The following is a 12,881-nucleotide window of genomic DNA, read 5'->3' as shown; positions in this document are numbered from 1 at the left end:
ATAAAACTACAATCTTAACAGCACTCAGTGCCCAGTCTCTAGGTCAAATACAGTAGATAATAGATACATTGTCAATCTCTGAAGACAGCCAGTTTTTTCAGTGGAGCGAAGGCAGCATTTATCCCAAACTATCATCATGCAGCAAAAGAGTCACGGGGGGAAATTCCCAGAAAACACTATTCACTGCTATTTCTAATTCTAACATACAACTGAACATTGTGGATTTTTTAATTTCAGTACTTTTTCTTCTGAAACTGACAGTGCATGGCAACTTGTTATTTGTCTTTCACCATTGGGGCTTATAGAGCACCTTTCATCAGATTATCTGACAATGTTTTATTAAGGTTAGAAGAGCTGAATATTGTTAAGCTGAATGACAAGGAGGAAGAGTACGTCTTTCCAATACTTGTATGTAGACAGTTACCATCACAAGAAAAAAAAATATTATTTAGGGTGCTTACAAGGGCATAAGTGCAACAGGATGAAATTAAGGGAAAATTTAGGCTGACCATCAAGAAAAGTTTCCTGCTAATGTTCTCTATTAGTTCAGAGGATAGTCTTCTATGGGAAGTAGGAAAAGCCCAGATCAATTAGGACCTTTAAACATACACAGATTAAGCACTACGGAATAACCTGAATTGGCAGGGGATGACCTTAAAGTTCCCTCCCCCATCTCTAATTTGTGTAATATTATATATTCCTGCAGAACTGAACAGAGAATGAGAACTTTTGAAGAGAATTTGTAAATCATCCGATAGAATGTATTAGAGAATTATATCCCTCCTATAAAATTCATAGGTAAATAGTGCTTAAATTCATCTTATTACTTGATAATCAGAGGTTAGAAAGGTTAAGGATATATCTGTACTGCAATCATGGGTAGACACACCTACACTAGATTTAATCTAGCGAGTACAAGTACAATGAAGCCTCAGCAGCATGGACTTCAGAGCAAACCAGCGGCTTGGGTATGTGTCCTGGGTGGCGTCGTACAGCCTGCGCTGAAGCCCATGTTGCTGCGGCTTCATTACTATTGGCACTTAAGCTAGCTCAGGTATGTCTACGCATGCTGCAATCACTGTGATGGGCTGGATCCCCCCCTTCTGGGGCGCCACCTGATGTGCTGGGGTCCCACTGAGCCTGCCCATCTCACCAGCCTGGGTTTCCCTCCTTCTGTGTTGCTGTGACTGGCTCTCAAGCCCCTTTCCAGCACACACACACAACTAGGGACGTACCCAAGTGTAGACTCACACACAGTCTGTGATCAGCTCTCTGTGGGAGGACTCAGCTAGGGGAATAGGCCAGCACTCCTAGGCACACCCCCTCTGGAGTGTAAACCCAAAATTATAAGGTCTTACGCTGTATAGAAATCCATATAGCGTAAGCTCCTGAAAATCACCCTCTCCCTCAGTGTGGAGGGAGATATGCACAGCTTTTTGCCCCCCCAGATATGAATTGCACAAACTGGGTTTTGGAATAAACAAGAAATAAAACTTACCTTTTTGTAGTTAAACTTAAGTGATTATAAGGGATAGCTAATAGAACAAAGCTGATTACTGAGCAAATAAACCACAGAAACTAAGCTTAATACTATTTGTAATCTGTTTCTTGAGTTTAATTTCTCACCCTAAGGCTATGTCTACACTGGCAATTGAACAACAAAACATTTGTCTTTCAGAGGTGTTCACATCCCCCCTCCCTCCGGAAAACAAAAGTTTTGCCATGACAAGTGCCAGTGAGAACAGTGCGTTGTCGACAAAGCTGTCTTTGGGGGTGGACGTTTTTTGTCAGCAGGAGAGCTGACACTGCACAACTTTTAGCAGCACGGTTGTGGTGACTCAGCCATGTCGCTAAAAGCTGTGTGGTGTAGACAAAGCCTTAATGTTGTTTTAGGCAGGTTGCAGAGTTTTTGCAGCTCAGAGTTCCAGTTACGTCTCTTTACAGGCTAGACCCTTGTCTCAGCCTGCACTCAGCCCTTGCCTTTCTCCTGTTTAGTTCCTTTGTTTCTTCAGGTGTTTTTAGCAGTCTTCCTTCTTGGGTGGGGAGGCAATGGAGAAGAGCCCTGACTGACTTACATCCCAGCCTTAAATAGAATTTACATAAGGCAGGAATCCTTTGTTTCCAGTGGAAAAATACCAGCAGTGTCCAAGGTGGTATTCTGTACCAGGTGACATCATCACTTGACCCTGTCCTGTCAAAGCAACATCCCAGGGAAGTGGGAGATTAGTATCGTCAAAATTCTATTGTCCTTCTTAAATGGCCCATTCAGGCTGATTGTCTGGTGAGCGTTCCCCGAGATACACACCCAGTTGTACTTGTTACATAGTCAATATTCCTAACTTCAGATACAGAAATGATACATGCATACAAATAGGATAATTACATTCAGTAAATCATAACCTTTCCAATGATATCTCACAAGACCCATATTGCATTAAATACAACCTAGTTATGTTATATTCATATCATATTATTTCTATGAAGAATATGGGGGTGTAACATCCCACACACATCCTGATTGCAGTGTAAATGTACCCTAAGATGCTTACTCAAGAGACACAACAAATCAATGACAATGACAGGACTGATGGATCCTTTACGCTAACCACTTACAACCACACATTCTAAAATGAAGCTTCTTCTTGTATACATTGAATAATGTCAGATGGCAAGTGATTCTAGACTCACCATTGTTATACAAGTCAAAACTGGTGACGGAGGACCAGAGATCTCACTAAGGTAGCAAGATATTTTCATAGATGTGTTTGGGGGGAGGGTGGAGCTTGTGTAACGAGTCCACATGTAGTAAAAAGAAAAGGAGTACTTGTGGCACCTTAGAGACTAACCAATTTATTTGAGCATGAGCTTTCGTGAGCTACAGCTCACTTCATCGGATGCATACCGTGGAAACTGCAGAAGACATTATATACACACAGAGACCATGAAACAATACCTCCTCCCACCCCACTGTCCTGCTGGTAATAGCTTATCTAAAGTGATCATCAAGTTGGGCCATTTCCAGCACAAATCCAGGTTTTCTCACCCTCCGCCCCCTCCCCCACACAAACTCACTCTCCTGCTGGTAATAGCCCATCCAAAGTGACCACTCTCTTCACAATGTGTGTGATAATCAAGGTGGGCCATTTCCTGCACAAATCCAGGTTTTCTCACTCCCTCACCCCCCTCCAAAAACCACACACATAAACTCACTCTCCTGCTGGTAATAGCTTATCCAAAGTGACCACTCTCCCTACAATGTGCATGATAATCAAGGTGGGCCATTTCCAGCACAAATCCAGGTTTTCTCACCCCCCCACCCCCATACACACACAAACTCACTCTCCTGCTGGTAATAGCTTATCTAAAGTGATCATCAAGTTGGGCCATTTCCAGCACAAATCCAGGTTTTCTCACCCTCCGCCCCCTCCCCCACACAAAATCACTCTCCTGCTGGTAATAGCCCATCCAAAGTGACCACTCTCTTCACAATGTGTATGATAATCAAGGTGGGCCATTTCCTGCACAAATCCAGGTTCTCTCACCCCCTCACCCCCCTCCAAAAACCACACACACAAACTCACTCTCCTGCTGGTAATAGCTTATCCAAAGTGACCACTCTCCCCACAATGTGCATGATAATCAAGGTGGGCCATTTCCAGCACAAATCCAGGTTCTCTCACCCCCTCACCCCCCTCCAAAAACCACACACACAAACTCACTCTCCTGCTGGTAATAGCTTATCCAAAGTGACCACTCTCCCCACAATGTGCATGATAATCAAGGTGGGCCATTTCCAGCACAAATCCAGGCTCTCTCACCCCACCCCACCCCCGGAAACACACACACACAAACAAACACACTCTCCTGCTGGCAATAGCTCATCCAAACTGACCACTCTCTAAGTTTAAATCCAAGTTTAACCAGAACGTCTGGGGGGGAGGGAGTAGGAAAAAACAGGGGGAAATAGGCTACCTTGCATAATGACTTAGCCACTCCCAGTCTCTATTTAAGCCTAAATTAATAGTATCCAATTTGCAAATGAATTCCAATTCAGCAGTTTCTCGCTGGAGTCTGGATTTGAAGTTTTTTTGTTGTAAGATAGCGACCTTCATGTCTGTAATTGCATGACCAGAGAGATTGAAGTGTTCTCCGACTGGTTTATGAATGTTATAATTCTTGACATCTGATTTGTGTCCATTTATTCTTTTACGTAGAGACTGTCCAGTTTGACCAATGTAAACGGCAGAGGGGCATTGCTGGCACATGATGGCATATATCACATTGGTGGATGTGCAGGTGAACGAGCCTCTGATAGTGTGGCTGATGTTATTAGGCCCTGTGATGGTGTCCCCTGAATAGATATGTGGGCACAGTTGGCAACGGGCTTTGTTGCAAGGATAGGTTCCTGGGTTAGTGGTTCTGTTGTGTGGTATGTGGTTGTTGGTGAGTATTTGCTTCAGGTTGCGGGGCTGTCTGTAGGCAAGGACTGGCCTGTCTCCCAAGATTTGTGAGAGTGTTGGGTCATCCTTCAGGATAGGTTGTAGATCCTTAATAATGCGTTGGAGGGGTTTTAGTTGGGGGCTGAAGGTGACGGCTAGTGGCGTTCTGTTATTTTCTTTGTTAGGCCTGTCCTGTAGTAGGTGACTTCTGGGAACTCTTCTGGCTCTATCAATCTGTTTCTTCACTTCCGCAGGTGGGTATTGTAGTTGTAAGAAAGCTTGACAGAGATCTTGTAGGTGTTTGTCTCTGTCTGAGGGGTTGGAGCAAATGCGGTTGTATCGCAGAGCTTGGCTGTAGACGATGGATCGTGTGGTGTGGTCAGGGTGAAAATCCAAATACACTGTGGGATGCTGGGAGCAAAGAATGGCTGAGTATCCCCACTAAATTCACAGAGATAGGAAGTAGCTAATACCTGGCACTTTTTAACGATGGTCTTTTCAGGCAAGTCAAACCAGAATGATCAGAGCAATGATGTGAACAATATTGCATATATAACTCTTAGGTTGCAACACAGTTTTGGAAACTGGATGTGTTTATAACCTATATTCCTTAACGAAGAGAAATCCTTCTAACACCTTTCATGCCAATATTTCTTCTACATGTTGTTCAGACTCTCATTATGTTTGACATTTTATTTCCACTATTGCAATGTCATCTCCTTGTTTTGCTCATTCTTTCAATATATGTTGGCCAATCTACAAAAAATGTAATGATGTTTTAGACTAGACTAACATCATATTTTGACTACATCCATTCTGACACAGAGGGCTGCAATGCAACCAGCTGTTCATGATTAATATGTTAAACAAAGTCCTCAGTGAAAGCTTATATACTAACTATATGATGCAATGAAACTTTGGGTCATGTGAAAATTCCATCATCATATCACCCAACATTCCCCTGATCTGTAAAATGTCAACTAACTCATGAGAAAAGTCTCATTAACATGTTATCTGGAAGTGTAATTGGCGAAACTGATACACTGCATGTTTTATATCTATGTCCTGTGTGCTACTGTAGTAAGCTCTCATTCCCTCTGTACTATAGGAAATGGCTCTATGGCACTTGAAATAAAATTGAAGACTGTTTCTTCCCACTTCTCTCTCTCTGTGGTATATGTTTGTAAGGGCTATTTCTGATTAACTCTCTGTCTGGGTGCTCTTATTCCAGAATAAGAGTGCTTTATTCTGAATTAGTTTAATCCACTTTGGAAGTGGATTAAAATTCCTCTTTGAATTCATATCCTACTTTAATCTTTAATTAACTTCCTTGTGTAGACAGGCCCTAAGAGAAAACAGGGCAGGAGAGGCCATCAGTTACAAAACCCCCAATACAGAGTAATCCAGAATGATGACAAGGGGTTATGATAAAATTGAGAGGGGGGGAGGAGGTAAAAAAATGCAAGGGGTAGGACAGCTAAGAAAAGAAGGTGAGAGCAGTTTATTGTAAATGAAAACAACCCCATTGCCGACACAAATACCATTTCTGACAGACCTGAAGAAGAGCTCTGTGGAGTTTGAAAGCTTGTCTCTTGCACCAACACAAGTTGGTCCAATAAAAGATATTAGCTCAGCCACCTTGTCTCTCCCATCCCGGAACCAACACAACTGCAACAACACTGCAGACAATCCACGGTTGACTGTCGCACACACGGAGCCAAGTAATGGAATTGACACCCACTTCCAAACTCAGCCCTTGGGTATCACAGCGGCCAATGTTCAAATTTGGGGATTTAAGTTAGGATGCCCCGTCCTGCATTTGAAAACTCACCTGTGCTGACTTAAGGGCTTTAATATGGAACTGGCTTGGAAATTGGACCCCGGGGCCTGATTTTCAGAAGTATTGAGCACACGCAACTCCCGTGGAGGTCATTGGGAGCTGCTAGTGCCCAACACCTCTGAAAATTAGGTCCCATGTGTATATAGTGAGCTGTATCGCATGTATTTATCTCTGACATATTTGCTTAACAACATACTATGTATACCGTCTCAGTTGACTGACAGCACTGAAGTAAATATAAGTAAGCTAAGGCTGGACTCATTTATATGTTTGTCCTGACTTTCTTATACATTATGTAATGAATCTGCTGAGCAGTAATAGGTAGTAGCAGCGATGGGGTGAATCTGCTGCTACTCTCTGGCTCCTGACTGGGGGATAAGTAAGCCAGGGAGGGAAGGTCCAATGGCAGTTAGCAGCCTAGTTGGAGCCCTGGGGGCACAGCAGTGGAGGCACCTGCTCCTGGTGACTGCTCAGAGTGTCAGCTCAGACATCCAGAGCTGCTTGGGTGTGATCGGTTCTATCCTGGTTTAAGAACAACAGGGCTTGTTTACATAATATGGCTAAAAACATGTACACAGTGCAAAAAAAGTACATAATACATGGCTCTGTGACGTAGTTTCTCTCAGCAGAAACTGACTTGCTGCAAGGCCCCCCAAATCTAACACTGTACAGTTGAGGGGCACTACTTGTGTTAAAAGTGGGCTTGAGTTTCCAGGGAGAGGAATTGTGAGCTGGTATTCCTGGTGAAACAAACAGCTGAGGTGTGTGCAGAAATCAAAGTTGCCCAGGAGGCACTAAACGTGGTGAAGAACACCCAGAGCAACTAGAAGGGGGCCATAAGAGGGTCTGGAAGCTTCTCAGAAAAGACAGATGACTTGAAAACTGACAAAATCAATTCGGCTGGAAATAAAAACTTTATTGGGACAGAAGCTACAAGATGTCCAAACAGATATGAAGCCCAGCTACAAAATACTAGGGTTGGCAACAGACTGAGGAGGTGACTGGCAGGTTGGCCAGCATGGACCGTCACATTTTCCAGGAAACAGAAAAGAACCAATGAGTTTTGGTCAGCTTGGAATGTGCTAACAGAAATTAACTGCAGCAAGATCTTAAGGAACTGGAGTACTGTCTAGACAAGAAAAATCCCAGAATTGAATCAATTTCATTTCTGCATTTATACTTATGTACTGACTTACTTATGCATACACTTCTCTTCAGGCAGCAGTTAGCTCTTTGTAGGCACTACTATTATAAAAACAACTTTCATACACGTTTTGCTTCAATAGGGATTGCAGATTTGGGGCTAGATTCTCATCTGTGTTAGGACAACTTTATGCTACCTCTGCAAGTGGAAAGCTATCCTAATGCTACAGGAGGATCCCCATATAGTAGGGTCCTTGAGTGGTATAGGATGGGGCTGGGGTGTCCCTGAGTCCCAACAAACCCCAGTCTGGGCTCTAGAGACCAACGGTAGTCCACACAAGTTAGAACAACCTGGCCCAGCTGTGCTGAGTGCTCCAAGGCTGGCACCGAGAATAGAAGTCACGGTGGAGGCTGTGAGCTACAGTTTTATACACATGCTGTGCTTAGCTCTGTTATCACAGAGGAGTCATTGAAAAAAATCAATGGACAGTGATGGGGGAGGAGGGGAGGAAATATCACATGACTTATCCACGTTTACATTTCTTGACCATGATCCGAGCTCAACCTCAGGATGACCTTGAGCCTTGCAGGCTAAAAGAAATAGTGCTGGTACAGCTGGAACAGGTGGGTAGACCACATAACACAGAGAGAGCGAAATATAAATGGTCTTAAATAAAGAAAAAAAGTCTGTTCTATTAATCTGCATGTCCTGCCCTCACAACAGCACCTCATTATGATTCTGGAGGCTTTGGAAAGGCTCCAGTGCAGTATCTTCAGCATAAAGTTATCATGCATTTCAAAGGCTGAATGCAAAAACCATACACAATCCTATTGTCCAAATGCTTAAAAAAAAAAATGGTACAAGCCTACACCACTCATCAACTAGTGAAACATCCTGTGGCTCCTTGGAATGCCATATACCCGTTGCTGCAGAGTCCACAGGGTTTGAATGGGCTCCCCTCAATCTGCTTGATCTCAAGAAGAGGAGAACGGGGTGGTGGTCACAGTAAGACTGGCTGAGATGTACAAAATAGTGCATAGGGCATGAAGCAAATGGACTAGAGCCCCTATAATCCCCTCAGCAGCAAAGTGGAGGTGTGAAGGAAAGATGGTGTGAAGGCATGGTGTCAAAACGAGCCAGAAAGAGCTGCAAATGTTTTCAGCATGTATCAAAACCATTGTCTCATTCTAAGGCAAACCAGGAAGTTGAACCATGGGCTTTCAACCTTGAGTGCCCCAGACAGCTCCAGGCTATGTCATTTGGGTGAGCACTGAGTGGACACTGTATAGAGGTGTTTGTAAGAAGGGCCATTTTACTTGCAGTCTAATTTTCTGGTCTGAATGTTTGTATCTCACATAAACAACCAAGATGAATCATAAAAGGTTAGAGACAAGATGCTAGCTAGCATGTAAATACACCAAACCTAACCCAGCCCCCAAGCTCCTCCCAACACTTATTCCTGGTACATAAAGTCAAAAATAAATCTTACAAGTTTATAAAACCAGGGTTAAGACACTTATCCCTTCCCCTCCCGTTGCCCCCTCCATCATCCTCCAAGAACTGGGGCCAAATCCTAGTCTCTTGGGGAAAGCCTGAATAAATAGGCTTTGAGCTGTGGAAAGCTGCCTTCTTTCTCCCATTGCTGGCCACAAAGCACTCCTCCAATAATGGAGTCACAGACCCTCTAGTCAAGACCTTGTTCCACCATAAATTTCCCCTCCTTGCAGCTACAGAGAGAGTTGCTGAGAGGAATAGGGACTGCAGAGTCCCACTATCCAACTTCGCTTTGAGGAGCAATGTGAAGATGAGAACAGAGCAGACTCTGACTGCTGTTCAGGCCTGATATGGCAATGGTGAGGTGGGATTTCCCCCTGAGTAAGAACCACAGGAGTTGGCCCTTAATGTGGACAGACCCAAATGACATTTATAAATCTGGGGGAATGTGACTGGCTCAGTCAAGTGGGCTTTGGAATCCTGAGTCTGAACTCCGCCCCAAACTTTGGGGAGTTATTTAAACTCCGTATCTGAGCCCAGACTTGAACTTTCAGCTCAAACTCCTTTCTGTAGAAGGATCTGAAACCTCCCAACTCTTCATACCAAACATGCCCAAATTTGGGAGAAGTTCAAAATCCAGATCCCAACTCAGATTCAGATTTTGGCCCAACTCTAGTTCTATCATTCTCCTTACAAACAGGAATATTTGTTTAGCACACGACATAATTACTTTTCTCCAAGAAATACGCTCAACAGGTCACAACAGTTAATGGAATTTAATGGTGGAGTTACACTACTTTGCACAAGGTTTTGCTGTTCTTTTGTAAGGCTAAGCCTGCTTTGGGCTAGTAGTCCAGCTGAAAGAGTCTAGGCAATTAATGGAAGGGAATGCCCATAAGCAGTGGTCTTCTTCTTATTACGTAGGTAATTACACTTAATGACAGTGGCAGCAGTGACTCAAACCCAATGATAAATCTGTATTAACGTTGATTTTCAAATCCTAACACTAAGTGCAACATTTTTACTATCTTAAACACAGCATGCCCAGACATTTTTTAAGCCTTTACATTACAATATGACCTTCATTAATTTTGGGACAAATCCCCCTCCCCTCTGTTCAGTGGCTCAAATGTAGTGAGACCAGTGCAATTCTGCCGCAGGCAGGAAGAATTTATGGAGTCCATGCTGGGGTTATACATCGCTGCATGCCATGTTGTCCAATTCCAAAGGACTTCCTGTGCACTCTCATACAGGAAGCGTCTGGGGTACTGGCAGACCGGGGGAAGGAATGGAAACAGGAATGCTGTATTCTCCGATCATTGCCTCTAGCAGAGCACCAGGAACTACTGCAGCCCCAAAGTATTGGAATGGATCTCCAGGCAGCTCCATGGCTTGGGCTCCCCCTTCCTGGATGGAACCCCAGCACACTGCCTTCTTTGCAAAGGATTTATTGACACAGTGCTAACACTGCTGCCATCCTACCTGCTCTAGGTATTGCCTGCCTATTCGTGCAGCTGAACCAGTGGTAGCCCTGCTGGGAATTTTGTACTACAACTCCCTAGAGTAGTAAAGTTCTTGGACTACATTCTGTTGTCCAGGATCTGGGCCATTACCTTTAGAAGTTTTCTTTCTTTTCTTTCTTTTTTTTTTTTTTGGAATAATTAGCTGTATAAATGAATCAATGAGAACAATTTTTCACAGGGAAAAATAAAAAAAGCAACAATGAAGAAGTTTTTAATTCCAAATGTATCCTCAGAGATAGCCTATCTATGAAATAAATGTCCTAGACCATCTTAATTTCAGTTCACTTCACTTTTAAATAGAGAACTGAAGATGGATAACACTTGATGGAGTATTTTGGCAGAAAACGCAGATTATTGTATTTATTGGCAACATCGTTGTTCACTGAAGTAGAGAAGAAAAAAAAAATCAAAGTTATTAAAAGGGGTCAAATTCCAACCTTCTCCCAGGAGTTAATCTCAGGTTTAAAGTAATTTTTCAAAAGAGGTTTTACACTTATAAGGTTAATAGGAAACGGACTCAGATAATCATTGGTTTGATACCCTGCCACAGCACATCACTTCTCTCTTAGTGTTAGTTTTTCTTAACATCCTTCCCTTACCACACTAGTAAAAGAACAATTTTAGCATTTTACAGCCTGATGCCCTGATTTTCTATGGCTAGGATGCAGCAGCACTCAGCAGTCCTAAAACCAGTGTAACCAATCCCAGGAGGATCAGCCAAGGTAGGGAGAGCCTCAGGCAGCACAGAGCCTTTGTAATGCTTATGCTTGTTTTAAGGAGTGTGGCTGAAAAGAAGGGGGACTCGACTGAACCCCAGTGGTCCCTGGCTGCTGTAATGACATTTTGGAACCTTTGGCAGCTGGCACAAGTTACAGAGAAGCCTTGAGGTGGGTTTGGATTTTGAATATTCTCTTAATTTGGGGCTGTTTGCATCTCAGATTGGGGAATACACTTATGATACACACTATGGAAAGCAGGCCAAGTCAACAAAAATAGCGTGAATTCTTTCAGCTTTAGGTCACTGGTCTGTGCGTGACTAAAAGTTGGGACTGTTTGAGAACCGTTCGGTGGCTTATGTGAATGGGTTTGGTGTTTTCAATGTCGATAGGCATCAGCCTCACAAAGCTCTCTTTCCCAACTGATACTCGCTGAGGAGAACTGAATGGATGGGGCAACTGAACTCCTCTCTCACACAGAGCGTTGTTTACTGTTCACTTCAACAAACACCTGTGATTTATACTAGGTCAGTATTATTCATCTGTACATTTTCTACAGAGTGTGAAACAACACACAAAGTTATTTCATTTTCAATGAATGAAAGCATAAATACAAAGCAGCCACCCACACGCCCTGCCCCTATTCAAAAATTACAAGAATGAAACGCAATACAATCAGTGCACTTCTTTCTACCAAGCTCCCTCCAGCACATATTCAAATACTACCCCTTGTACGTTGGATAATATCCTTGGCAAAGCCCCGGTGAAACAAATGGAGTAACTGCTTTGTAGTTGTGTAAATAATTTTCTGGATCACAGCGTTTCAAGCTGCTGCCTCTTAAAATGTGAGAAAATAGTTAATTTAATACAATGAATATCCCCACCCTAGAGTCTTGTGGTTTTTCAAAACCACAAAATATGACTAGACATCAGCCAGGTTCTTTGGCTACATTTTTTTTTTCTACACTAAAATACATACAGGCTTCTTCGATGTATAATGAATGAAATGATTAATTATACCTTTTACTCAAGGCTAAGAAATTAATACAAGCACATTTTATACACTCAGGATGTCTACAGAAAGCCAAGAACTTTGCAGAGAAAAATACCCTCAGAAAAGATCTTTGCTAAAATGGTTAAATATACTCATTATGAAACCATGCTTAATAGAGGACTTCTGCACGTTAGCTTGAAGCTACAGCTGTAAGCTGTGCAGAGGAAATGATGACAGGATATAAAGGACCAGGGAATATTTAATATTTACTAAACAAAGGTCTTAGTTTAATCATATATCCAGTCATACTGTAAGAATTTGACAGGAACTGCCCCCCATGCTTAGACATTTAGGAGCATCTAATGCTTTCACTTTGACTTGCATGTGCACAAAATCACACAGCACTAATATTCTTGTAATAGCAAAGTAGTTTTTTCTCCCCTCTTTCTCTTTTTTCAAATGCAAATTCAATCCTAGAAAGGCACAAGCTAAAAAAAAAGGTGCAGCTAAACACCCAAACGGAGCCTAGAACAGCATTTTCTACATCTTTGATAGTTTTTTTCCCCTTAGACCTAGAATTATTTTGAGAAATTACTTCCAAATCCCAGTTGTTTGAGGAAACTCACTTTGGGAAGTTCTTTTTCTATCTCAAGTAGGCCTAAACTGGTGTTTAAAATTCCAGCAAGACAGTGAAAGGGTATTTTGCAAACTCATCTGACTCCAAATGGGCA

This window comes from Caretta caretta, chromosome 10, assembly GCF_965140235.1.
Source record: "Caretta caretta isolate rCarCar2 chromosome 10, rCarCar1.hap1, whole genome shotgun sequence".
In the NCBI taxonomy this organism is placed as follows: Eukaryota; Metazoa; Chordata; order Testudines; family Cheloniidae; genus Caretta; species Caretta caretta.
The sequence above is the reverse complement of the archived record's forward strand: the minus strand, read 5'-3'. Positions refer to the sequence as shown.